This window comes from Triticum dicoccoides, chromosome 7B (genome assembly GCF_002162155.2).
Source record: "Triticum dicoccoides isolate Atlit2015 ecotype Zavitan chromosome 7B, WEW_v2.0, whole genome shotgun sequence".
Classification (NCBI taxonomy): domain Eukaryota; kingdom Viridiplantae; phylum Streptophyta; class Magnoliopsida; order Poales; family Poaceae; genus Triticum; species Triticum dicoccoides.
In genome coordinates, this window is record NC_041393.1 from 743,828,824 (window position 1) to 743,843,416 (window position 14,593).

General features: G+C 43.0%; 1 pseudogene; it reads right to left on the reverse strand.

Moving 5' to 3' along the window:
• Nucleotides 1–925: 925 nt before the first annotated feature.
• On the reverse strand, nt 926–1,841 carry LOC119339636 (annotated as a pseudogene).
• Between the last annotated feature and the right edge of the window lie 12,752 nt (nt 1,842–14,593).

Sequence of the window (14,593 nt, forward strand, 5' to 3'; positions counted from 1 at the left end):
TAGTGCAGAGGCTGGGTATAATTGGTATCTCTATGATATTAATATACGCTCTTCCTAAAAAAAATGTTTGGCCCTCTCCCTATATGGGCTTCAACAGTAAATAACAGATGGGCCTTTGCATTCAAAGTCTCCAAATTCACAGCGAAATTCAAAGGAGATCCAAACTAGTAGTTTTTTAACCAAACATTAGATTTAGAAAAAACATGAGTTGCACATTTTGTTCGGATGACAACATTACTACTGATCAGTGATGACACACCATGCTTAATTCCCGGCATGCACTACACATTTTATCTAGATTAGCTACATTTCAGTCAGCTGACTTTTCAGTTTTGGGTTGGGTCAGTCGATTAAAGTGAAGGAAGGAGAAGGAATGGCCTCGCAGGAGAGAAGGAAGGGGCTCGCCGTCGTCACCCCATTATCTATCTTAGGGTTCAGGGTGTGGGGAGGGTGGACGGCGGTGGTGTGGCTTCGTCCGAGAAGAAAACTATATCAGGACGGGCCTACAGGGATGGCCCGGGGCGGCGCCAAGCCTAGCGGTGGGGGGAGGTCAAGGGCCACGGAGGCTGGCGGTTCGGCCTGGACTGGATGGCGGCCAGAGGAAGAAGATGAACAGTGTGCGTCGAGTTTGAGGTGGAAGATGACTGCTGATCCGTTGAATCTTGATCCAACAGTACAGATAGAATCGACTGGTCACAAAAACAGCATAGTCATTCCCTACTTTGTCACTCTCCACTTCTCTTTTAACATCATGAAAAGTGTACTAATTTCTGAACACTAAATGTTGCGCAGAACCAAGATTAGTACTACAAATTCCTTCTTCTATTCATCATCTAGTACTACTTATTTACAGTTACACTGGATTTGTTGCTGCCACTAATTTCACTAGTACAGCTAGCTAAGATGGATGGTGGTAATAGTAAAGTTAGAAGATGTGCAGGGTGTGGATGTTGAGGAGGGCGACCCTGGTCTGCACGAGGCTCCGGAACACCTTCTCGCTGCCGTCCTCTAGCTCCTTGATGCACTCCTCCAGCTCCTCAAGCCTCTCCGCCACGGCCGCCACGGCCATCCCCTCCTCCCCACACGCCGGCGCCGACGAGTTCTTTTTGCTCTTCTTCACCAGGCACACCAGCGCCGCCGTGCCCTTGCATGAGCATGACTCCGTCTCCACGGACCCGGACATGGCCGCCACGGCCGCGAACAGCGCGGCAGATGCCGACGCCGTGGCCGCTGCAGACTCCATGAGCAGCCCGGTCACCTCGACCTCGGCAGCGTTGCCTTGGCCTCCGCCGGGGATACTCAGCCGTGATGGTGACGGCGCACTCCCTGGCCGCAGCTGCAAGGCCAGCGAGCTCCTTGCCGGCCCTGCGCTGCGTCCGCACGGCCGACGCCAGGCGCGCCCCGTCGCCGCGGCGCACGGCGGTCAGCGCCTCGGCGACGTCCTGCTTGAGCGCCACTACGGTCTCTTGGAAGCAGCCGTGCGCGTCGGCGAGGCGGAGGAAGGAGTCGAGGAGGCGGTCGACGCTGCCACCGGCTCCGGAGAGCGCGTCCTGGGCCTCGGGCAGGTCGAGCAGGTCGCCAAGCGCGGCGTGGAGGGCGTCGACGTGCGCGAGCCCCGCGGCCACGGAGGAGACCAACGCTGCCAGGCCTTGCTGCGACCAGGCGCGCACCGCGCGGATGTGGGTGTGGAGGTGCGCCAGAATCGGATGCGACCGGCACGGCAGGCTCACGGACCGCCCGTGGTACGACGACGACGGAGCGCGCGCCTTGGGAGACCTCGAGGGGCTGAGAGGGAAGGAGATGGAGCGCACGAAAGCGCGCGCCATGGCTGCCGGTCGAGCTGCCGCTTTGCGATGGTTGCTTGCGTGTCTGTGCAGCGTTGGTGGCTTATAAAGATCCCAGCTGAGCTGGACGTGGGTTGATGTCTGCCAGTGACACATTCACGTGTGCCCCTCCCAAGCAATGGGAGCCAATGACCAGAGGGGAAACCCTTCTCCCATCTAAGGAGGAGGTCAAGGAAGAAGAAAAAGAAGGAGGGCTCTCTCCCCCTTGTTTTCGGTGGCGCCGGAACACCGCCGGGGGCCATTATCATCACCGCGATCTTCACCAACACCTTCACCATCTTCACCAACATCTCCATCACCTTCCCCCATCTACATTCAGCGGTCCACTCACCCGCAACTCGCTGTACCCTCTACTTGAACATGGTGCTTTATGCTTCATATTATTTTTCAATAATGTGTTGCCATCCTATATGTCTGAGTAAATTTTAGTTGTCCTATCGGTGATTGATGAATTGTTATGATTGGTTTGTGTTGCATGTCTTATTATTGGTGCTGTTCTATTGTGCCCTCCGTGTCGCGCAAGCGTGAGGGATTCCCGCTGTAGGGTTTGCAATATGTTCATGATTTGCTTATGGCGGGTGGCGTGAGTGACAGAAGCACAGACCCGAGTAAATAGGTTGTTTGCGTATGGGATAAAGGGGACTTGATACTTTAATGCTATGGTTGGGTTTTACCTTAATGATCTTTAGTAGTTGCGGATGCTTGCTAGAGTTCCAATCATAAGTGCACATGATCCAAGTAGAGAAAGTATGTTAGCTTATGCCTCTCCCTCAAATAAAATTGCAATAGTGATTACCGGTCTAGTAAACTAGTCAATTGCTTAGGGGCAATTTCACAACTCCTACCACCACTTTTCCACACTCGCTATATTTACTTTATTGCTTCTTTATTTAAACAGCCCCTAGTTTATATTTACGTGCTCTTTATTATCTTGCAAACCTATCCTATCACAGCTATAAAGTACTTCTAGTTTCATACTTGTTTTAGGTAAAGCAAACGTCAAGCATGCGTAGAGTTGTATCGGTGGTCGATAGAACTTGAGGGAATATTTATTCTACCTTTAGCTCCTCGTTGGGTTCAACACTCTTACTTATCGAAAACTGTTGCGATCCCCTACACTTGTGGGTTATCAAGACCTTTTTCTGGCACCGTTTCTAGGGAGTCATAGCGTGGGGTGAATATTCTTGTGTGTGCTTGTTTGCTTTATCACTAAGTAATTTTTATTTGTTGTTCTAAGTTGTTCTCTATCTTTAATTATGGATATGGAACACGAAATACCAAAAAAAAATAGGTGTACTTGCTCCACATGGAGATGGGGAACCTCCTAAAACCCTCGATGATCATCATGTGAGAAATGTTATCTACTACTTTGATAATCCTGAGAAAACCCTATTCAACTTTATAATGGGAGTAACGTTGGATCAACGTGAATACTTTAGGGATTATCGCTTGACACAAAAAGGGAAACTATTATGGGATCAAATTAATATTTTGTGTTGGTATGCTCGGGATCTATGCTTGAGATATGATATTACTTGTTGCTCTAGGATGAAGGCTCCACACCTTCCCTTTTCATGCAAATTTAATGATAATGAAACCTTAGCTTCTTATGCTAGAGGTATATATGATTACTATGATGTTGAACAAATTGAAGAATTTGTTGCTTTTAAGGCTGCTTATGAAATTGAATCTTTGTTTGAAAAGTATGAAGCTTTAGATGATGATGTTTATAGGCCTGAAAATTATGCTATATTGAAATATTGCTATGAAAATTATGAATACAATTACAATATTAATGCATTTATTGAGAAAGTCTCCGCTGTCCAAGAAGAGACTAATATTTTGCAGGAAGCTATGGAAGAAGAAATTGATGAAATTGTGAGCTCATTTGATGAAAAAGATGATGAGGAGAGCGAAGAACAAAAGGAGGAAGAGCGGATTGATCACCCGTGCCCACCTTCTAATGAGAGTAACTCTTCAACTCATACATTGTTTAATTCCCCTTCGTGCTTATCGAAGGATGGTTGCTATGATGATTGCTATGATCCCTTAAATTTGTTTGAAATATCCCTTTTTGATGATGCTTGCTATGCTTGTGGCCAAGATGCCAATATGAATTACACTTATGGAGATGAACTTGCTATAGTTCCTTATGTTAAACATGAAATTGTTGCTATTGCACCTACGCATGATAGTCCTATTATCTTTTTGAATTCTCCTGACTACACTATATCGGAGAAGTTTGCGCTTAGTAACGATTATATTGATGGATTGCCTTTTATCATTGCACATGATGATTTTGATAGATATAATATGCATGTGCTTGCTGCTCCTACTTGCAATTATTATGAGAGAGGAACTACATCTCCGCCTCTTTATGTTTCCAACACGATAGAATTGCAAGAAACTGTTTATACTATGCATTGGCCTTTACTTGGTGTGCATGAATTGTTCTTTTATGACATGTCGATGCATAGGAAGAGAGTTAGACTTCGTCATTACATGATATATGTTACTTTGTGCTCACTACTAAATTACAAATCATTGTTAATTAAAATTGGCTTTGATATACTTTGGATCCGGGTGGATTCATTACTTGAGCACTATATGCCTAGCTTAATGGCTTTAAAGAAAGCGCTGTCAGGGAGACAACCCGAAAATTATAGAGAGTGATTTATTTCTGTTGAGTGCTTTTATATAGTTTAAAAACAAAAAAATAAAGAGGGGAACCTTAAACCTTTTCAAAAAGGAAAGTGAAAGTGAGAGAGACAAGCATTGTTGAAGTGGGAGAGCTCCTTGAACTTTGTTCATGCTCACGGAAACTTTGTGAATATTGATTACAGAAATTTTTCATAAAAAATAATTATCCCTTTGTACAATTCCATTATATTATAAAAATAATGTGCTAAAGTTTGCCTTTGGGATGTTTACAATGCTTGTTGGTTTGTACGCTGCAGGACAGAAAGTTTGGCTATAGTGTGCGATTTTACATTTTTAACTGGAAAGTCAAATGGTTCTGATTATTTTTACACTGCCTTTCTATACAACTTGTTTATTTTTCCTAATTTTGGTAGAATATTTGGGGTACCATAAGTATGGTGAATGTTCAGATTGCTACAGACTGTTTTGTTTTTGACAGATTCTGTTTTTGGTGCATAGTTTGCTTGTTTTGATGAATCAATCAATTTATATCAATGGATTAAGCCATGGAAAAGCTATATTATAGTAGACACAATGCAAAAACAAAATATGAATTGGTTTGCTACAGTACTTAGATTAGTGATTTGATTTATTATACTAACGAGATCTTACCGAGTTTTCTATTGAATTTTTGTGTGGATGAGGTGTCTAATCGAGGATGTCTCGATATGAGGAAAAGGAAGAGAGGCAAGAGCTCAAGCTTGGGGATGCCTGAGGCACCCCAAGTAAATATTCAAGGAGACTCAAGCGTCTAAGCTTGGGGATGCCCCGGAAGGCATCCCCTCTTTCTTCAACAAGTATCGGTATGTTTTTGTATTCGTTTTGTTCATGCGATATGTGCAAGTCTTGGAGCGTCTTTTGCATTTAGTTTTCAATTTTCTTTTATGCACCATGCTGGTATGAGATAGTCCTTGGTTGATTTATAGAATGCTCATTGCACTTCACTTATATCTTTTGAGTATGGCTTTATAGAATGCTTCATGTGCTTCACTTATATCATTTGAAGTTTGGATTGCCTGTTTCTCTTTACATAGAAAACCGCCATGTGTAGAATGCTCTTTTTCTTCACTTATATTTGTTAGAACGTGGGCATATCTTTTGTAGAAAGAATTAAACTCTCTTGCTTCACTTATATCTATTTGGAGAGATGACAGGAATTGGTCATTCACATGGTTAGTCATAAAATCCTACATAAACTTGTGGATCACTGAATATGATATGTTTGATTCCTTGCAATAGTTTTGTGATATAGAGGTGATAATATGTGGGAGGTACTAGTAGATGGTTGTGTTCAGTAAGGATGTTGGTGTTAAGGTTTGTGATTACCGAAGCATGCACGTATGGTCTACTAACTATGTAACCAAATTGACGCGCATTATATTTTGATTGTTTATCTTTGCATGAAGGTCGGGGGCGCGCAATGGTTAACTCCTACCAACCTCCCCCTAGGAGCATGCGCGTAGTACTTTGTTTCAAGGGCTAATAAATTTTTGCAATAAGTATGTGAGTTCTTTATGACTAATGTTGAGTCCATGGATTATACACACTCTCACCCTTCCATCATTGCTAGCCTCTTCGGTACCGTGCATTGCCCTTTCTCACCTCGAGAGCTGGTGCAAACTTCGCCGGTGCATCCAAACCCCATGATATGATACGCTCTATCACACATAAGCCTCCTTATATCTTCCTCAAAACAGCCACCATACCTACCTATCATGGCATTTCCATAGCCATTCCGAGATATATTGCCATGCAACTTTCATCATCATCATATACATGACTTGAGCATTCATTGTCATATTGCTTTGCATGATCGTAAGATAGCTAGCATGATGTTTTCATGGCTTGTCCGTTTTTTGATGTCATTGCTATGCTAGATCATTGCACATCCTGGTACACCGCCGGAAGCATTCATATAGAGTCATATCTTTGTTCTAGTATCGAGTTGTAATATTGAGTTGTCAGTAAATAAAAGTGTGATGATCATCATTATAGAGCATTGCCCCATGAAATAAAAGAAAAAAAAAGAAAAAAAAGGAAAGGCCAAAGAAGCCTAAATAAAAAAGGGGGCCAAAGAAGCCCACCGAAAAAAGAAAAAAAGAAAAAAAAGAAAAAAAGGAAAGAAAAGGGGCAATCTTACTATCCTTTTTCCACACTTGTGCTTCAAAGTAGCACCATGTTCTTCATACAGAGAGTCTCCTATATTGTCACTTTCATATACTAGTGGGAATTTTCATTATAGAACTTGGCTTGTATATTCCAACGATGGGCTTCCTCAAATGCCCTAGGTCTGTTGGGGAACGTAGTAATTTCAAAAAAATTCCTACGCACACGCAAGATCATGGTGACGGCATAGCAACGAGAGGGGGGAGTGTTGTCCATGTACCCTCATAGACTGTAAGCGGAAGCGTTATGACAACGCGGTTGATGTAGTCGTACGTCTTCACGATCCGATCGATCCAAGTACCGAACATACGGCACCTCCGAGTTCAGCACACGTTCAGCTCGATGACGATCCCCGGGCTCCGATCCAGCAAAGATTCGGGGATGAGTTCCGTCAGCACGACGGCGTGGTGACGATGATGATGTTCTACCGGCGCAGGGCTTCGCCTAAACTCCGCGACGATATGACCGAGGTGGAATATGGTGGAGGGGGGCACCGCACACGGCTAAGGAATGATCCGTAGATCAACTTGTGTGTCATGGGGTGCCCCCCTACCCCCGTATATAAAGGAGCAAGGGGGGAGGAGGCCGGCCCTAGGAGGGGGCGCGCCAAGTGTGGAGTCCTACTAGGACTCCCTAGTCCTAGTAGGATTCCACTTCCCTTGTTGGAGTAGGAGAAGGGGAAAGAGAGGGAGAGGAAGAAGGAAAGGGGGGCTGCGCCCCTTGTCCAATTCGGACCAGAGGGGGGGCGCAGGCCTCCTTCCTTTTGGCCTCTCTCCTCTATTCCCGTATGGCCCAATAAGGCCCATATACTCCCTGGCGAATTCCCGTAACTCTCCGGTACTCCGAAAAATACCCGAATCACTCGGAACCTTTACGAACTCCGAATATAGTCGTCCAATATATCGATCTTTACGTCTCGACCATTTCGAGACTCCTCGTCATGTCCCCGATCTCATCCGGGACTCCGAACTCCTTCGGTAAATCAAAACTCATAAACTCATAATATAACTGTCATCGAAACCTTAAGCGTGCGGACCCTACGGGTTCGAGAACTATGTAGACATGACCTAGAACTGTTTCCGATCAATAACCAATAGTGGAACCTGGATGTTCATATTGGCTCCTACATATTCTACGAAGATCTTTATCGGTCAAACCGCATAACAACATACGTTGTTCCCTTTGTCATCGGTATGTTACTTGCCCGAGATTCGATCGTCGGTATCCAATACCTAGTTCAATCTCGTTACCGGCAAGTCTCTTTACTCGTTCCGTAATACATCATCCCACAACTAACTCATTAGTTGCAATGCTTGCAAGGCTTTAAGTGATGTGTATTACCGAGAGGGCCCAGAGATACCTCTCCGACAATCGGAGTGACAAAACCTAATCTCGAAATACGCCAACCCAACATGTACCTTCGGAGACACCTGTAGAGCACCTTTATAATCACCCAGTTATGTTGTGACGTTTGGTAGCACATAAAGTGTTCCTCTGGTAAACGGGAGTTGCATAATCTCATAGTCACAGGAACATGTATAAGTTATGAAGAAAGCAGTAGCAACATACTAAACGATCGTGTGCTAAGCTAACGGAATGGGTCAAGTCAATCACATCATTCTCCTAATGATGTGATCCCGTTAATCAAATGACAACTCTTTTGTCCATGGCTAGGAAACTTAACCATCTTTGATTCACGAGCTAGTCAAGTAGAGGCATACTAGTGACACTATGTTTGTCTATGTATTCACACATATATTATGTTTCCGGTTAATACAATTCTAGCATGAATAATAAACATTTATCATGAAATAAAGAAATAAATAATAACTTTATTATTGCCTCTAGGGCATATTTCCTTCAGTCTCCCACTTGCACTAGAGTCAATAATCTAGTTCACATCACCATGTGATTTAACACCAATATTCACATTTGTATGTGATTAATACCCATAGTTCACATCGTCATGTGATCAACGCCCAAAGGGTTTACTAGAGTCAATAATCTAGTTCACATGGCTATGTGATTAACACCCAAAGAGTACTAAGGTATGATCATGTTTTGCTCATGAGAGAAGTTTAGTCAACGGGTCTGTCACATTCAGAGCCGTATGTATTTTGCAAATATTCTATGTTCACAATGCTCTGCACGGAGCTACTCTAGCTAATTGCTCCCACTTTCAATATGTATCCAGATTGAGACTTAGAGTCATCTGGATTGGTGTAAAAGCTTGCATCATTGTAACTTTTTACGACTGGCTCTTTTATCACCTCCATAATCGAGAAACATCTCCTTAGTCCTCACTAAGGATATTCTTGACCGCTGTTCTAGTGATCTACTTTTAGATCAAAATTGTATTCCTTTGCCAAACTCAGAGCAAGGTATACAATAGGTCTAGTACACAGCATAGCATACTTTATAGAACCTATGACTGAGGCATAGGGAATGACTGTTCATTCTTTTCTATTTTCTGCCATGGTCGGGTTTTGAGTCTTACTCAACTTCACACCTTGCAACACAGGCAAAAACTCTTTCTTTGACTGTTTCATTTTGAACTACTTCAAAATCTTGTCAAGGTATGTACTCATCGAAAAATTTTATCAAGCGTCTTGATCTATCTCTATAGATCTTGATGCTCAATGTGTAAGCAGCTTCACCAAGGTCTTTCTTTGAAAAACTCCTTTCAAACACTCATTTATGCTTTCCAGAAAAATTCTACATTATTTCCGATCAACAATATGTCATTCACATATACTTATCAGAAATGTTGTAGTGCTTCCACTCACTTTCTTGTAAATACAGGCTTCACCGCAAGTCTGTATTAAAACTATATGCTTTGATCAACTTATCAAAGCGTATATTCCAACTCCGAGATGCTTGCATCAGTCCATTGATGGATCGCTGGAGCTTGCACATTTTTTTAGCACCTTTCAGATCGACAAAACCTTCTGGTTGCATCATATACAACTCTTCTTTAAAAATCCATTAAAGAATGCAGTTTTGACATCCATTTGCCAGATTTCATAAAATATGGCAATTGCTAGCATGATTCAGACAGACTTAAGCATAGATACGAGTGAAAAACTCTCATCGTAGTCAACACCTTGAACTTGTCGAAAACCTTTTGCGACAATTCTAGCTTTGTAGATAGTAACACTATCAGCGGCCGTCTTCCTCTTGAAGATCCATTTAATCTCAATGTCTCGCCGATCATTGGGCAAGTCAATCAAAGTCCATACTTTGTTTTCATACATGGATCTTATCTCAGATCTCATGGCCTCAAGCCATTTTGCGGAATCTGGGCTCACCATCGCTTCTTCATAGTTCGTAGGTTCGTCATGGTCTAGTAACATAACTTTCAGAACAGGATTACCGTACCACTCTGGTGCGGATCTTACTCTGGAAGACCTACGAGGTTCTGTAGTAACTTAATCTGAAGTTTCATGATCATCATCATTAACTTCCTCACTAATTGGTGTAGTAGTCACATGAACAGATTTCTGTGATGAACTACTTTCAAATAAGGGAGCAGGTACAATTACCTCACCAAGTTCTACTTTCCTCCCACTCACTTCTTTCGAGAGAAACTCCTTCTCTAGAAAGGATCCATTCTTAGCAACGAATGTTTTGCCTTTGGATTTGTGATAGAAGGAGTACCCAACAGTTTCCTTTGGGTATTCTATGAAGACGCACTTCTCCGATTTGGGTTCGAGCTTATCAGGTTGAAATTTTTTCATATAAGCATCGCAACTCCAAACTTTAAGAAACAACAGCTTAGGTGTACTGCTAAACCATAGTTCATACGGTGTCGTCTCAACGGATTTAGATGGTGCCCTTTTAAACGTGAATGCAGCTGTCTCTAATGCACAACCCCAAAACGATAGTGGTAAAACCGATAAGAGACATCATAGATCGCACCATATCCAATAAAGTGCAGTTACGACGTTCGGACACACCATAACGTTGTGGTGTTCCAGGTGGCGTGAGCTGTGAAACTATTCCACATTATTTTAATTGAAGACCCAACTCGTAACTCAAATATTCGTCTCCGCGATCAGATCGTAGAAACTTTATTTTTCTTGTTACGATGATTTTTCCACTTCACTCTGAAATTCTTTAAACTTTTCAACTATTTCAGAGTTATGTTTCATCAAGTAGATATACCCATATCTGCTCAAATGATCTGTGAAGGTTATAAAATAAAGATACTTTCCACGAGCCTTAACACTCATCGGATCGGATACATCGATATGTATTATTTCCAATAAGTTAGTAGCTTGTTCCATTGTTTCGGAGAACGGAGTTTTAGTCATCGTGCCCAAAAAGGCACGGTTCGCAAGCATCAAATGATTCATAACCAACTGATTCCAAAAATCCATCTTTATTGAGTTTCTTCATGCGCTCTACACCGATATGACCCAAACGGTAGTGCCACAAATAAGTTGCACTATCATTATTAACTTTGCATCTTTTGGCATTAATATTATGAATATGTGTATCACTATGATCGAGATCCAACAAACTATTTTCATTGGGTGTATGACCATTGAAGGTTTTATTCATGTAAACAGAATAACAATTATTCTTTAACTTCAAATGAATAACCGTATCGCAATAAACATGATCAAATCATATTCATGCTCAACGCAAATGCTAAATAATATTTATTTAGTTTTAACACTAATCTCGAAAATATAGGGAGTGTGTGATAATGATCATATCAATCTTGGAACTATTTCCAACACTCATCGTCACTTCCCCTCAACTAGTCTCTGTTTATTATGTAACTCCTGTTTCGAGTTACTAATCTTAGCAACCGAACAAGTATCAAATATTCAGGGGCTACTATAAACACTAGTAAGGCACACATCAAACATCTGTATATCAAATATACCCTTGTTTACTTTGCCATCCTTCTTATCCACCAAATATTCAGGGCATTTCCGCTTCTAGTGACCATTTCCTTTGCAGTATAATCAGCCAGTTTTAGGCTTTGGTTCAGCTTTGGGCTTCTTCGTGGGAGTGACAACTTGCTTGTCATTCTACTTGAAGTTCCCTTTCTTTCCCTTTGCCCTTTTTTTGAAACTAGTGATCTTGTCAACCATCAACACTTGATGCTCTTTCTTGATTTCTACCTTCGTCGATTTCAACATCACGAAGAGCTTGGGAATCGTTTTCGTCATCCCTTGCATACTATAGTTCATCACAAAGTTCTACTAACTTGGTGATGGTGGCTAGAGAATTCTGTCAATCACTATCTTATCTGGAAGATTAACTCCCACTTGATTCAAGCGATTGTAGTACCCAGACAATCTGAGCACATGCTCACTAGTTGAGCGATTCTCCTCCATCTTTTAGCCATAGAACTTGTTGGAGACTTCATATCTCTCAACTCGGGTATTTGCTTGAAATATTAACTTCAACTCCTGGAACATCTCATATGGTCCATGACGTTCAAAACGTCTTTGAAGTCCCGATTCTAAGCCGTTAAGCATGGTGCACTAAACTATCAAGTAGTCACCATACTGAGCTAGCCAAACGTTCATAACGTCTACATCTGCTCCTGCAATAGGTCTGTCACCTAGCGGTGCATTAAGGACATAATTCTTCTGTGCAGCAATGAGGATAAACCTCAGATCACGGATCCAATCCGCATCATTGCTACTAACATCTTTCAACACAATTTTCTCTAGGAACATATCAAAATAAACATATGAAAGCAACAACGCAAGCTATTGATCTACAACACAATTTGCAAAATACTACCAGGACTAAGTTCATGATAAATATAAGTTCAATTAATCATATTACTTAAGAACTCCCACTTAGACAGACATCTCTCTAGTCATCTAAGTGATTACGTGATCCAAATCAACTAAACCATGTCCGATCATCACGTGAGATGGAGTAGTTTCAATGGTGAACATCACTATGTTGATCATATCTACTATATGATTCACGTTCGACCTTTGGGTCTCCGTGTTCCGAGGCCATATCTGTATATGCTAGGCTCGTCAAGTTTAACCTGAGTATTCCGCGTGTGCAACTGTTTTACACCCGTTGTATTTGAACGTAGAGCCTATCACACCCGATCATCACGTGGTGTCTCAGCACGAAGAACTTTCGCAACGGTGCATACTTAGGGAGAACACTTCTTGATAATTTAGTGAGAGATCATCTTAAAATGCTATCGTCAATCAAAGCAAGATAAGATGCATAAAGGATAAACATCACATGCAATCAATATAAGTGATATGATATGGCCATCATCATCTTGTGCTTGTGATCTCCATCTCCGAAGCACCATCATGATCACCATCGTCACCGGCGCGACACCTTGATCTCCATCGTAGCATCGTTGTCGTTTACGCCATCTATTGCTTCTATGACTATCGCTACTGCTTAGTGATAAAGTAAAGCAATTACAGGGCGTTTGCATTTCATACAATAAAGCGACAACCATGTGGCTCCTGCCAGTTGCCGATAACTTCGGTTACAAAACATGATCATCTCATACAATAAAATATAGCATCACGTCTTGACCATATCACATCACAACATGCCCTGCAAAAACAAGTTAGACGTCATCTACTTTGTTGTTGCAAATTTTACGTGGCTGCTACGGGCTTAGCAAGAACCGTTCTTACCTATGCATCAAAACCACAACAATAGTTTCGTCAAGTTAGTGTTGTTTTAACCTTCGCAAGGACCGGGCGTAGCCACACTCGATTCAACTAAAATGAGAGAGACAGACACCCGCCAGCCACCTTTAAGCACAAGTGCTCGTAACGGTGAAACCAGTCTCGCGTAAGCGTACGCGTAATGTCGGTCCGGGCCGCTTCATCTCACAATACCGCCGAACCAAAGTATGACATGCTGGTAAGCAGTATGACTTGTATCGCCCATAACTCACTTGTGTTCTACTCGTGCATATAACATCAACACATAAAACCTAGGCTCTGATACCACTGTTGGGGAACGTAGTAATTTCAAAAAAATTCCTACGCACACGCAAGATCATGGTGACGGCATAGCAACGAGAGGGGAGAGTGTTGTCCACGTATCCTCGTAGACCGTAAGCGGAAGCGTTATGACAACGCGGTTGATGTAGTCGTACGTCTTCACGATCCGACCGATCCACGTACCGAACAAACGGCACCTCCGAGTTCAGCACACGTTCAGCTCGATGACGATCCCCGGGCTCCAATCCAGCAAAGCTTCGGGGATGAGTTCCGTCAGCACGACGGTGTGGTGATGATGATGATGTTCTACCGGCGCAGGGCTTTGCCTAAACTCCGCGACGATATGACCGAGGTGGAATATGGTGGAGGGGGGCACCGCACACGGCTAAGGAACGATCCGTAGATCAACTTGTGTGTCATGGGGTGCCCTCCTGCCCCCGTATATAAAGGAGTAAGGGGGGAGAAGGCCGACCCTAGGAGGGGGCGCGCCAAGTGTGGAGTCCTACTAGGACTCCCTAGTCCTAGTAGGATTCCACCTCCCTTGTTGGAGTAGGAGAAGGGGAAAGAGGGGGAGAGGAAGAAGGAAACAGGGGCTGCGCCCCTTGTCCAATTCGGACCAGAGGGGGGGCGCAGTCCTCCTTCCTTTTGGCCTCTCTCCTCCATTCCCGTATGGCCCAATAGGGCCCATATAATCCCCGGCGAATTCCCGTAACTCTCTAGTACTCCGAAAAATACCCGAATCACTCGGAACCTTTCCGAACTCCGAATATAGTCGTCCAATATATCGATCTTTACGTCTCGACCATTTCGAGACTCCTCGTCATGTCCCCGATCTCATCCGGGACTCCGAACTCCTTCGGTACATCAAAACTCATAAACTCATAATATAACTGTCATCGAAACCTTAAGCGTGCGGACCCT